This window comes from Ochotona curzoniae, unplaced genomic scaffold (genome assembly GCF_017591425.1).
Source record: "Ochotona curzoniae isolate NIBS_2020 unplaced genomic scaffold, NIBS_Ocur_1.0 scaffold_3890, whole genome shotgun sequence".
Taxonomy (NCBI): Eukaryota; Metazoa; Chordata; class Mammalia; order Lagomorpha; family Ochotonidae; genus Ochotona; species Ochotona curzoniae.
This window is the reverse complement of record NW_024467115.1, coordinates 27,968,953-27,982,208: the sequence shown is the minus strand read 5'-3', so window position 1 is coordinate 27,982,208 and position 13,256 is coordinate 27,968,953. Positions and strand designations below refer to the sequence as shown.

At 44.0% G+C, this 13,256-nt stretch overlaps 1 protein-coding gene across 1 annotated transcript in view; it reads right to left on the bottom strand.

Moving 5' to 3' along the window:
• UST (uronyl 2-sulfotransferase) overlaps nucleotides 1-13,256 on the bottom strand; it is a 281,628-nt gene that overhangs the window by 194,424 nt on the left and 73,948 nt on the right. The window lies entirely within an intron of this gene.

The following is a 13,256-nucleotide window of genomic DNA, read 5'->3' as shown; positions in this document are numbered from 1 at the left end:
TACTCATGTGGGGCCTTCTACAGTGTAGAAAATTCTTTCTAATTTATTTGTTCTTGCTGTAAAAGCAGATATTACAGAGAGAGAGAGAGGCAGAAGAAAAATCTTCCATCTGTTGGTTCACTGAGAGAATGGAAGCCAGGAGCCAAGAGCTTCTTCTGAGTCTCCCATGTGGGTGCAGGGTCTCAAGGCTTTGAGCTATCCTCTACTACTCTCCCAGGCCACAGGAAGGGGGCTGAATTGGAAGTGGAGTGGCCAGGACACAAACCAGCACCCATATGGGCTCCCAGCAGATACAAGATGAGAACTTTAGCCCCTGGGCCATCGCACTGGGACCTATAGAAATTTCTTCTTGCAAAAACTCTGTGCAGATTTGAGATGTTCTTTGGTATCAAAATAAACTTATCTTTAACATTTTTGTTTTATGTATTTAAGAAAGAATTGTTACCATCAACTGGTCCTCTCTCCAAGTGCTCATAACAGCTGTGCAGTTGGGGTAGAATTCAATCCAGTTCTCCCACAAAATCATTGCCACCTCCCCACGTCTGCATTCACAGGAAGCGTGAATCAGGAGTCCGAGACAGATGCAGATGTCAAACTCAGGCTCTGTAATGTGGGACCTGGCTCCCTAGCCAGCAGCTGAACAGGTCAAACACCGACCCCTAAACTTACACTTTAACTGCATTCTCCCAAACTTTTAAAAGAGAGAGAGAGTGTGTGTGTGTGTGTGTGTACATACACTAGAATTCTTTAAAAGCTTCAAGGAAAATGGCATTATCACTAGGTTCCATTCTCCCATGAGTGTTTTGTAGCACCACAGTATATACAAGGAATACAAATACCAGATGGAATAGGGCTTGGTGTAAAATAAAGGTGTTTTTTATTCTGTGAATCAGAATAAGACTCCATCCAAAGAGGCATTTTGTTGTTGTCTGCAATACATAGGGTCTACAATAGGACTGATAGATGGCAAGAGGAATTACTAAGTATCTGTTAATGTTGTCTTTTTTTTTAACCAGAAGGGATAATATACCATTTTCCATTCCTCTGAAATGATTAACGCCTATAGCTAAAGAAGAAAGTTCACGCAGCTTATAAGAAGATGAATTTTTAAACAAATGAGTGTTTTTAAATTTCAAGTCTAGTTACATGGCCTTTAGCTTTCACAACTTTTTACACTAATCAAAGATAATAAGAATGTTGCCCTAAAACATGGAAATGAATCTTTATGCTTGGTTTAAATTTTGTGTTGGGAAAAAACACATTAGGGTGCTCAACATCCTCTCCAAACAAGTCAAGCAGAACAAATAAATCCATCATGGTCGAGGGAGCAGAGCTCCACAGACATCACGGTCCGAAGTCGCTAGAGCCGCGGCTGAAACCCAAACATGGCTGAGAGGTACAATACCCCGCACTGTCCTTCCCACTTGTGATTTACTTTAAGTCAAAAGACCCTCCCAAAGGGCATGACAGCTACACTGCAGATGCCCTTAGGACTTCTCTGTGTCTGGCCAATGCCAAGCACCCCACTCCAGATAAGCCAGTTCATTGCCAGAGCGTTTGGCCTCGTACACTTGGGTTACAGGGGGTCACTCATTCTGCTAACCCTCAACTCCTTTACTGCATGGCAAATTCAAAGCAAAGCCTCTGTCCAGCAGCAGATTATAGAAAAGACTCAATTCATGGACACTGAATGAACCCACTGAGAAGCATTTGCCCAGAAATCCCTTCATGCTTTCCTATCAATCTTCTGTACCCATGGACATTAACTGCAGATAATTTACCAAGAACAGTGTCTCTGTGTTGGGCTAAAGTTGGAGCCTCTGAAACTATTCATTTGGGGGGGGGGGGAACTGAATGACCTCCTTGGGTCAAAACAGCTAGTATACTCACAGGCTTTGTATTTCCCACTTTGCAAAAGGCATTTCAGTGGGCATCTGTGGCACAGACTCCAAGATACCCTCTACTTCTCTCCTCCTGGTACTCTTGTCTTTGTATAAGGAACAAGTGGGTCACCCTACAAACAACCACACCGGGAGAATACGTCTCCCTGGATCGAGGGATATGACAGGGCACCAAACAACTTCTGCAGGCCTAAAAATGGCAGCCAGAGCAGCAGGTCAATTACACAAATATATATGGTATCACGGAACTGTGGGTGATTTCTGGTTCAACCCCAACCAGAAACTGAGGCTCTCAGTGAATCTGAAGCCTGCCTACCACCATGTGAATACCCAACTCAGCCACAGCCCACTGCAACAGTGATCACAGCCCTGCGATACAGGGCCACAAGATGAGATGTGTGCAGTGGCCAAGCGTGTGAGCACATTGTGACATGGTAACAGACAACTAAAACACCATCCAGAAAGACCAGTACTCAGAGGTGGACAGGTTGAGGGCCTTTGGTTTCACTGATATCCGTGTGGGCTTTCCATGCCTGATGAAGGACTGCAGAGAAACTGTCTCTTGGGCAACATAAGCCCAACTCACTTAGGAGTGCTAGTGCCTGGCTGGCTACTCTCTCTCTCCCTTCCTGGGGAACTGCCAATCAACCATCTCAGCTGAAAAAAAAAAGTATTGTTTATTTAAAAGAGAGGAAGGCAGAGAGCCCTCCACTCTGCTGGTTCACTCTTCACAGGCCCACAATGGCCAGTACAGATCCAGAAGCCTGGAATTCCATCCCATTCCTCCATTCAAGTGGCAGGAACCCAGGCACATGAGTCATCACCTACAGCCTCCCAGGGTGTGCATCAGAAAGAAGCTAGGGTCAACAACCAGAAGCAAGAATCAAACCCAGCACTCATATGTGGGACACAGGCATAAAACCCCAGCACTGCTATCTTGCTTTTGAAAGGTGACTACCCCCTGGAGGACTGGAGATCTTATAATGAAACAACAAGCCAGAGAGAGATTGGGGTCCCACAATCCCCTTCCAAAGCATATGCCTATCACAAAACTAATGACTCCCACTAGACCCAGCTCTTACACATTCAACCATGCAACATCACCACAACAAGGACCGGATTGCAACGTATGAATCTTCAAGGGACAAGCTACATTGGAAGCACAGCACCCAGTACAGCGTAAACATAAATGAATGGCATATGTTTCCTGTCCAGAAGAGGTTCATGATCAAGTGAGAAAGAGGACAGTAAGAAAGGCAGAACAAGGGTCAGCACTGTAGCAAGTTAAGCTACCATTTGCAATGCCAGTGTCCCATACCAACACTCCAGTTCAAGTCCCAGCTGCTGTTCCACTGATCCAGTTTCCCTCTGATATGCCTGGAAAAGATGCCCTAAGTCTGTGGGCTCCTGCCAGTGCCATGGGAGACCCAGCTGGACTTCCAGACTGATGGCTTCAGCCCTGGCTGTGGAGACCATTTGAGCAGCAAATCAGTGGATGGAAGAGCTCCTTCTTCCAATCTCTTCTTGTCACTCTGCCATTCAAATAAACAATTAAGATAAATAAAAGCAATTCAAAACCTTAAAAGACCAAATCCACTAAACTGGAGTGAACTAGAATGCCCATGCATTGCTAGTGTATAAAATGTATAAAATGGTACATACCCTTTGGAAAACTAATACTTTTCTAATAAAGCTAAATATGTTTTTACCCTAGGACTCGGTGACTGTATACTTTGGCATCTGTCCAAGAGGAATGAAGACACATGTCTTCAAAAAGACCCTTACAGGAGAAGTTTTCAGCAATCTCATTCACAATAGACCCAGGCAGAACAGGTCCCCAGGTCACTGACTATTCCTAGAATGAAAGCCTGCTCTTTGATCTCGACATTCAATGCCACCTTCAGCTCACCAGCAGGCTCAGCAGTGTGATGGGCAGCAAGAGTCATGCGAGAACTCTCTGGAGTGTGACACAGGCTCAGGAGCTTAGATTCCATGAAGTTCAAGAATGGGTAGCCCTAATTCTGAGAGGCTGCGACTGGGAGGGAGGGGCATAAAGGAAGTTTGGGGCAGAAGAAATGTTCTCTATCTTGATTGGGTCAACGGTTAAATGGATATGTGTTATTTATCAAAATGCATCAACTAAGCACAAGATTATGTATATTTCACGATAGTACTTTTGACCTTAATTTTTAAAAAAAGAATAATCGAACAGGATAGGCTTTAGGAATCAGTTAGATCTGAATTTCTAGTGTGTTTTTTAAATTGGTTAATTGTGTAACTGCAGAAATTACATAACTCCCTGGACCTCTCTTTCCTCACCAGTAATGTTCAATGATAGTACCTATCCTCCAGGGTTGCTCTGAGAATTACAAAATAGATAACATTTTTAGAGAATTCAGCTGGGTGTGTGGTACGCTGCCAGTAAGTGAAAGTTACTATCTCAAAGTCAGCATCAACATAGAGGGCCCAGCATAATAGTTCAATTGTTAAATCTTCACCTTGCAAGTGCCAGGATCCCAGGTGGGAGCCAGTTTGCATCATGGCTGCTCCACTTCCTATCCAACTCCCAGCTTGTTGGTGGTGCCTCATCCACATGGGAGACCCGGAAGAAGCTCCTGGCTTCAGATCAGCTGAGCTCTAGCTTTTATAGCCACTTGGGGAATAAATCAGGGTGGAAGATCTTTCTGTCTTTCCTTCTCTTTGTAAGTATGATCCGCCATTCAGATTTAAATAAATAAATAAACCTTAATAGGATAAAATCAACATAGAAATCAATATAAAGTGCTGAAACATATATAGATTTAAAAAGCAATTCTGCCTCAATGACAGAGTGAGTCAGAGTAAGCTGTACACAGAAAATAATATCACAAACACCTCTAACATAAGACTGCACTGGGTAAACCAAAGTATAGGGATGAGCCATTCCTGTCCATTTTTCAACCCAAGGTGATCTGAACCCTCAAAATTAAGCTGCAGCTATAGAATATGAACAAGTGTTTCCTGATTCCAAACCATGTGGGAAGCATCCATGCTATGGTCTGCCAAATGAAAGAAACAACAACCTGCAAAGCCAAACCATGAGTATCTGGATTACACCGAAAATGTGGTTACTTTCAGCTCAATTGGAAACCTAGTAAAATCACAGATGGATTTGAACTGGCTAGGGCCACCTGAACTGGAACATAGAGAGAGAGGTTTTAGGGAGATGATCTGAATTCAGGCAGCCAGAATTGGTTCAGAAATTCAGATCCAGTCACATACTTGACATGTAACCATCTGAAAATTCCTTCACTTCTTACATACAAAATGTCTAGGAAAGGCACCTTGATGCTTAAACAGGATAACCCTCATAAAAGCATCTACTGCAGGACAAAGTGTAACACAGTGGCAGAGGCTAGAAACAGAGCTCCATCTTCAAGTACACAGCTACAGGCAAACGCAAAGACTTGTCTCAGGGAAGAATTGTGGAGGAAGGGGAGCACTTCACTTCAAACTGTCATGGCATCAACTAAACCACCATCATTTCAAAAATTGATCCTTTTAGAAAGAAAATTCTCTCTTCGAGATTTAAAGAGATCAATATCTTAAAATTACAGCAATTCCACAGTGAAGGGCAATATCTTTTCTGCTGGCCAGAAGACCCTCAGCAAGGAAGGAGTGATGTCCGTGGGACCTGGCTGTCTTTGCTGTCTGACATAAAGGCAAACTGAATCATTCAGAAGGAAATGCAACTTTTTGCATTCGAGCACCTATCTCACTCAACTTTTGTTCTATTTTCTTTTCTTTGTGATCAGCCAAAACATTTCCAAAACACTGGAGCCAAATAAGACACCTGATCGACACTGCTTCCCTGACACTGTAAGCTGGGAAAGGTTATTTGTTTACTACAGGAGTCTTCAGGTGCCTAGCCCACACTCAAATTTAGGATTGCAAAATGTCATTTCTGGCAATAATTATATAGGTGTGTTCTTGATTTAATATCTCTTTCCTGTGTTTTATTTAGTTTCCACAACCACACAGGGTATGTCATCACTGTGACAGAGTGGTTTGTAAATGCGCTAAGTGCCAGTCACAAGGATGGCCACAGACCACTCCTGTTATAAGAAACCTCCGAAAATATACAGTTGAGGGCCATGCTGTACTCAATGTCTCCCAGGGTAGGAATTAAGGCTAAGTGCAAGCACATGTCTACTGAGGAACTAGCCAGACACCTTATAAACATATCAAATGGTGTGTCCAGAGCTTTAAGCAAAATGAAGATGATTGGGATTTAAGTAATATTCTCACTTTGCTTGGAAAATCGCAGATGCAGGCATGGGCGGATGGGACAGTGTGCCCTGGGCTTCCTTGGGCTGCTCAGCACTTCATTTCCCTCCAGAAGGTTATACCCTATTCTCCTTAGCAAAGCAGGCCAGCCACCCCTAACCGCAGGTGATCACTGACTGCGGATCATTCACGCCATTTCATTGGAAACATGAGGAGCTAAAAACCACAGTTTGTGTAATAACCTCTCTCAAACAGTCCTGTCTGAAATCAAATTGTGGTTGGCTAAGACAACCACATCCAACAGGGGTTTGTGTATGTGTGGCAGGGAGGACAGAAGAGGTGGACTGCGAAGGTCCTTGTTGCCTCCATAGCAAGTTAGTTGAGGTTTAACTTGTTACTTCCTGGGAAGCAATTAAGGCAAATCTTCACTAGTCCATCAGCAGTTTCTACACCCTAATGACAGGTTTGAAACATTCCCCAGATTATTGTGAGAATGTCAGGCAATACTCTGCAAAATCCCTTGGATCTGTTTATTTGACTGGTGGTTAATCCACTGTTACGCCAGTTGTCTAAGGGCAGTAAAATGTTGAGTGGTCATTCTCCTCTCTTGTAGGCTGTTATTTGTTCCTGGTTGACCAACCAAAATAATTCCAAAGCAACAGTTCAGCTGTATACAGAAGTACAACAGAGAGTGTGTATGTCTTTCCTAGAAATGCTAGCAGCAAGGTGCTGCCATTCCAAACAAGTATCCTTGGGCAAATTACAAAGCACAGCCAGAGAGGAAATGAGAAGCCCTTTAAAACTCTTAAATAATAATTATCAAGTAGCAGTTAAATCAAGTAGAACAGGAAACAACAACAATCAAACAAGCATAGCTAGTAACTTACTGGAACTTCTTTCTCTGCAACTCTGGGCATAGTTCTACTTCTCCCAGATCGGAAGTGGTGCTGCTTAGAATTCTAGCATAAAAGAAATCAATAGCTGGACCATCGTTGGGGCATGACACACGTACAGTCACCACCTGCGACATTCCTGACATTGACCACAGGAATGGATGGACACACATGGAACCACAATAAAACAAGGCAATGAACACAGGGCAAGGCTGGGGAGCTGAGTGTTGCCAGTTGGTGGCAATCTTCACAGGTAACAGATCCAAAGCCAGTAAAGTCAGGTGGAAAATGCCAGGCTAAAATATTTGTTTCCTTTTATTGTTAAACCTGAGGACATAACTAAGTGCTAATCAATCCAGTTGTTCCATGGCTCTACTGATAAATCCCATGGCATACGGTACTCTCCATTTTCCACCTGATAATCCTTTCGGAGAAGGTTTGGTGTCAAGTGAGGCTGAGTGCTTGGGGAAAGCCTGGCTTTCATATTCTCAGCATAGCCTCTAGCATCACAGCCCCAGGTGTAAGCTCAGCCTTCCTGGGCCATCATCTTCAGGGTTTCCTGGTCTGTGTCAATCAACCCTCTACAGCTGTGCCTTCCTTTTGTCCCTGTAGTGTTCCCAACATCACTGCAAGTCCCCATGAGCTATCCCCTGCTGTTTCCTTCCAGCGACACCCTCTTCTGTTGCCATCTGAGGAAGGCAACTCTGCTTCGTGTGGTTTCTCACTGATTTTTTTTCAATTTTACTTGAGAGGTAGAGACAGAGGATAGACAGAACAGAGCTTCCGTCTGCTGGCTCCCTGCCTAGTGCCTGACACGGCTGGAGCTAGGCCAAGACTGAAGGTGGGAAAAAGGTCTCTCATGTCAGGGGCAGAGTCCTACTGACTCCAGTCATCACCTGCTGCCTCCCAGAGTGCACAGTAGCGAGAAGTTGGAGTTAGTACTCCCTTGTGGGACATGGGCCACTGACTCACTAGGTTCGATACCAACGCCCTTATTATTTCTAAAGGAAACTACTGATTCCTCCTACTTAGCATTGTAACTCGAAGCCCCAAATTGAGGTGTCTTTCACTCTGTGGAGCATCTGTGGGACCTTAAAGTGTCCTGCTTCCTCATGCACCTTGAGGTCACCTATGCATCTCCCAGACTGTCTCTTCTGCCATGTGAATTCCTTGCGGTCCCAAAGGTCATCGCTTTACAGGCACTTCGGGGTCCCCAAATTAGTGCCAAATCGCAGACACACTCTAGGAATAATGAGAAGATGTTCATCAAGTCCAAAATATCTCAGTTCCTTCAGAGCTCCAGGGAACTTAAAGACTCTGTAATGTCCTCTGTGTCATCCCTGTACCAAGAATCCAGTGCTCAGACAAGCTGGGCAACTCTGCCCAGGGTGACTCAGCTTGAGTGTGGCAGTACCTGAATAGCAGCTGAAGTTCCAGATCAAGCATATTTACCATGAATTTCAATAAAGAAATTATGCGACAGTTTCAAACATTGCCAGCTGCCAAGTAGGTCCTATGGAACTCAGATTTGTTTGGGTTTTTTTTTTTTTTTGTGAGATGGAGTGAATACACACTAACATGAGCCAGACAGAAGGAGGAAAAAAATGATGAAAGGCTGCCAAGACATTACAGTCTCAATAACAACTATAGCTAAGAAAAGTAACTCATGACTCAGAATAAATAATTTCCAAATACGTTAAATCGGTGCTGGCTGCTGGCACTGGCCTATCAGCACAGAGCGACTGTGCAGTGGGGAGTACTGCATACAGATGCACCCTCCTTTTCCACAAAGCATCTGAACTCTGATCATTTCAATGAGAAAGCAAATGAGACCGCCCGGAGCTCTACTTCCAATCCCCACAGCCCAGACCTGGATGTAGAGACTGCTCATGTTAGTAAAGTTGCTGGTCAAACAACACAAAGGGTGGTTTCTTTCAGTCTTTGCTGAACAGAACTGTATGCCATCATGAAAGAAAAACACAGACCCATCTATCAACTAACCAAAGCTCTTAACATCCTTTTTTAAACACAGCCATAAAATTGAAAAGGAAAAATATTTTCCAAAGAAAGCTGATGGCTCTGAACTTCCTACCCCAGACACTCCTGTATTTTGACAGAAATGTCAATTCTTAGGACTCTGAAATAAAATCACCTAGCGTTATCGGGGACAACACTGAAGATCCTCCATAGAACCCGCCAGCTGACCATTATTGTGGAGGTGTCTTTGAGATATGAACAGAAGGTGCTCACTTTACAGCACCGACACTTAGGAAAGGTGGCACTTGAGCCCTTTACAACGAGACTGATAACCCTGACAGGCAGAGACAACAGCTGACCAGACACTGGCATTGGATGCCAAGGCAGCACTAATCTATTTGATGAAGTCAGTCTCCCCAAGAAGTCTTCTAGGCCCTCACCTTTCTCCCATTTGATCATTTTCTATGTACTGAACAGAAATCCTAAGTATCTCTTATTCCTCCTTAATTCAACAAAAAGTCCTGATGTCATGCTTCGTCTTACTGACTGTGTGCATACTCTGAGTAGTGCACTTCAGTGAGTTAAAAGGTTGTTCACATGTATCTTTGAAGGCATGGGAGAGTCAGGATTGCAAAATCGAGGTGTTACTCACCGATGAAGAGTGTATGCCTGGCTCAAGTGTTCAATAAGACTGGGACTAAATGAATCGGTGACTTCCCTGTTGGAAATCACGCTGTCTCAGCAAAGAGAACACTTTCTCAAAATAGATTAGTGGACATTCAAAGGTTATCTACTGTTTTCTTACAAGAAGTGCTTAAAGTCTAATATATTATTGCATGGACTTAAAGGTGATTAAAGAAAATTGACATTAGATCATTTTTTCATTTTAGTTTAAATGCCTACAAATCTAAAATGAAATGAATCTTACAACTTTAGATACTGTCCTCTTTCAACCTGTGTGTATAAATCTGCCTCTTCTTCAGGTTTATTTTAAAACTGTTAAACTATACGAAACCATGGAGGCAAGCGATGGAAACACATCACAAACCTGAGACACGCTCTAATGCATAGTTTCAATAACAGTGTCAACATATGGGCAAAAAACACGATGAGGAAAAGTTCAACACAGCAACTGCTACTCTCAAAATCAACCACCTCCCAGAATTCGCAAACTGATGAGAAACAGCCAACAAGAGGCACGAAGGCCTGCGAGTAGGTGCTCAGATCATGACACACGTTTTCCTCTATGGGAAGTAGTGGCAGATCTTAGAGGTGGGTTTTACACCAATAATATTGGGGTTTGTGCAGGCTGCATTTAAATCATTCTCATTCCCTGAGCTGGAGGCTCACACAGAGGACAGCTCTGTGAAGCTCATGGGAGAGCCGCTGGAAAAGTGACTGCATTTCCAGCAAGGCTGGGACATCTATAGTCTGCTTGTCCTACGCCGAGACGCTCCAGACCACAAGGTATCCTTTTCATCTTGAATGTATCCTTTTCCTCAATGAAACTTTACAACTCTCCCCTTTAACAACCGTAGTCAACTCCTCGGCTTTCCTTCTGTAGGTATCACAATTTAAAAAAAAAAAAAAACAAATCTGTAATATTCCAAAATCAAGACAAGAAACAACCTTTCATTCAATCCTCTGATACTGTTGAGATAGCAGAGAGGTTATCAATGCCCGGAGGAGGACAGAAGCTCAGCCGTGGTTTTGTCAAACAGTGTTGCATCAGGGAGCACCTGCACCTTCTTGTTAGAAACTTGAGATGAAAGTTTTTTTCCCCCACCCTTTTCTTCTATTTGTTCTGACAGTTATGACACAGAAAAGAGAAATGCAATAGTGTCTTGGCACTGCTTACTAGTTTTAAGAAGCAAGTTGAAAAAAAGAAAATCAAAGAACATTAAATGGCTCAGAAGTTCAGAATTTTTGTCTACAGATCAAATAAAACTCATCTGACAAAGTTCAAACACAAATTAACAATCTTTCTTGTCTTAGTATCAGAAATCTTATAAGGAATGGTAGTCACACTGATGGTACAGTCAAACTGATGGTACAGTCACACCGATGCTACTGGATTTGAAAGTGCTGGTTCACTTTCCAACACACATTGACTTTTCCTCCTGAAAAAAATTCCCCAACCCAGTAAATTACAATAAGGGTTATTAACAACTCAGCAATCAACTATTCTCACATCTTTTTTTTCTGTCCTTCCTCCCTTCTTCCCTTCTTTCTTTTATATCCTGCTTTTCTTCTTGAAATAAAAATGTTCTTTCGTTTCAGCAACAGTGATGAAAGTAGATGATGGGGGGCCCGGAGCGGTGGTGCAGTGGTTAAGGTCCTCGCCTTGCATGCCCGGGATCCCATATGGGCACCGGTTCTATCCCGGTGGCCCCGCTTCCCTTCCAGCTCCCCGCCTGTGGCCCGGGAAAGACCCAAAGCTTTGGGACCCTGCACCCACGTGGGCGACCCGGAAGAGGCTCCTGGCTTCGGATCGGCATAGCATCGGCCGTTGTGCTCACTTGGGGAGTGGATTATCGGACGGAGGATCTTCCTCTCTGTCTCTCCTCTCTGTATATTCACCTTTCCAATAAAAAATAATAGAAATAAATCTTTAAAAAAAAAAAGAAAGTAGATGATGGGAATCTTTTTTAATGACAAATTCATTTTGTCTTTGATGATGTTTACATAGTTGAGAGCAATGCACGCCCATGTGAACCACCAATTAGGGTTGGGAGGGTCAAGGAACAGGGGAAAGTGGATGAGACAATTGTTTCCAAATTTTCTTTTTCTTCCTGTGTTGGAGAAAGTGGGGAGGAAGGGTAAAGGACAGCTCCCAGCAGCCCAACCACATCAGGAGCAGCGGCCCAGCAGGGAAGCCACTGCAGCTTCTCTTCCAGGTTCACCTCCCATCCTGAGTCCTTTGTGTGCTGGTGGGTGCTGTGGCCCAGACTGGCATGGCTCGCTTCACCTCGGCATCCACAAGGGTTGCTGCAGCCTGGCTCAGCCTGGCCTGTCCCCTGCCCCCGCTCCCAGCTCATGCTGGTGGGTGCTGTAGCCTTGCCCAGTCCAGCCAGGTCCAAGTCGCAACCCTAATGTGAACTGGCTGGTGGTGTGCCCCAACTTGGCCTGTCCTGTACCCCGTCCTGGTTCTCACATATGCCAGTGGGTGTTATGACTGAGCCAGCCTGGCCTGTCCCCAGATATGACCCACACATGCCAGTGGGTACTGTAACCTGGCTTGGTCGGGGCTGCTCCCAGCCTTGTTTCTTGTACTCAAATGCAGGGACTGTGTCCTGACAGAGGAGTTCCCCATGCTCCCCTATCAGGTCTCCTATCAGTGGCAGATCTCATGCACACTGGTGATTCCTTGGCCCCACCTGACTTGCCCACCTCCTGCCCTGACAGAACAGTGGCCTTGCCCAACTGCTCTATACCCATTCCGGCTCTTACAGTCGGGTGCTACAAGATGGTGGGATTCTTTACTGTGGCAGATACGTGCAAACTTTGCCATTTGCAATATGCAACTCGGTAGCATATAGCACATTCACACTGCTGGGTAATCATCACGCCATTCAACATCAGAACATTCATTATCCAAATGCAAACTGCATATCCTTTCAACAGCAACTTGCCATTCCCCTGAGCCTCCAGCAACCACAATTCTATTTTGTCTCTATGAATTTGACTACTCTGGGAATTCATATAGGTGGAGTCATACACAATTTTAGGGTGCTTAAGTATGTTCAAGGTGTATGGAATTTTTTAAAACCCTGAAGTTGTTTTTCATAAACTTTTTCTGAAGACTGTTGTATTTATTTGTCCTTTTGTGTCCAGTTTATTTCAGCCGGCACAATATCTTCAAGGTAGGATTTTTGTTTTCAACATGCTTACTTGACAGTTCCTAAGCAGAATTCACACTAATGTCTAATCCCAAAGCATAAGAATCACTAGAGGAAAATCTCTTACAGTCTCTGCTTGCACTACCACTCTACAGTGTTATAATGAAGGGCGATGGCCATATTTTCAGTGGATTGCAGCTCCCAAAATATTACAAATGGTTGCTTCATGAACCTGAAATAATGTGGAAAGATCTTAGAGTCAATGCTCCCAGTCACCTTTATAAGAGTAGGAATGGACTGAATGTGTGCTGGGTATATCCTCCTCTATGTAATTGCCCATTGAGCTCCCTGCTTCTGGCCTGGGAAAGCAGTTGAGGAGA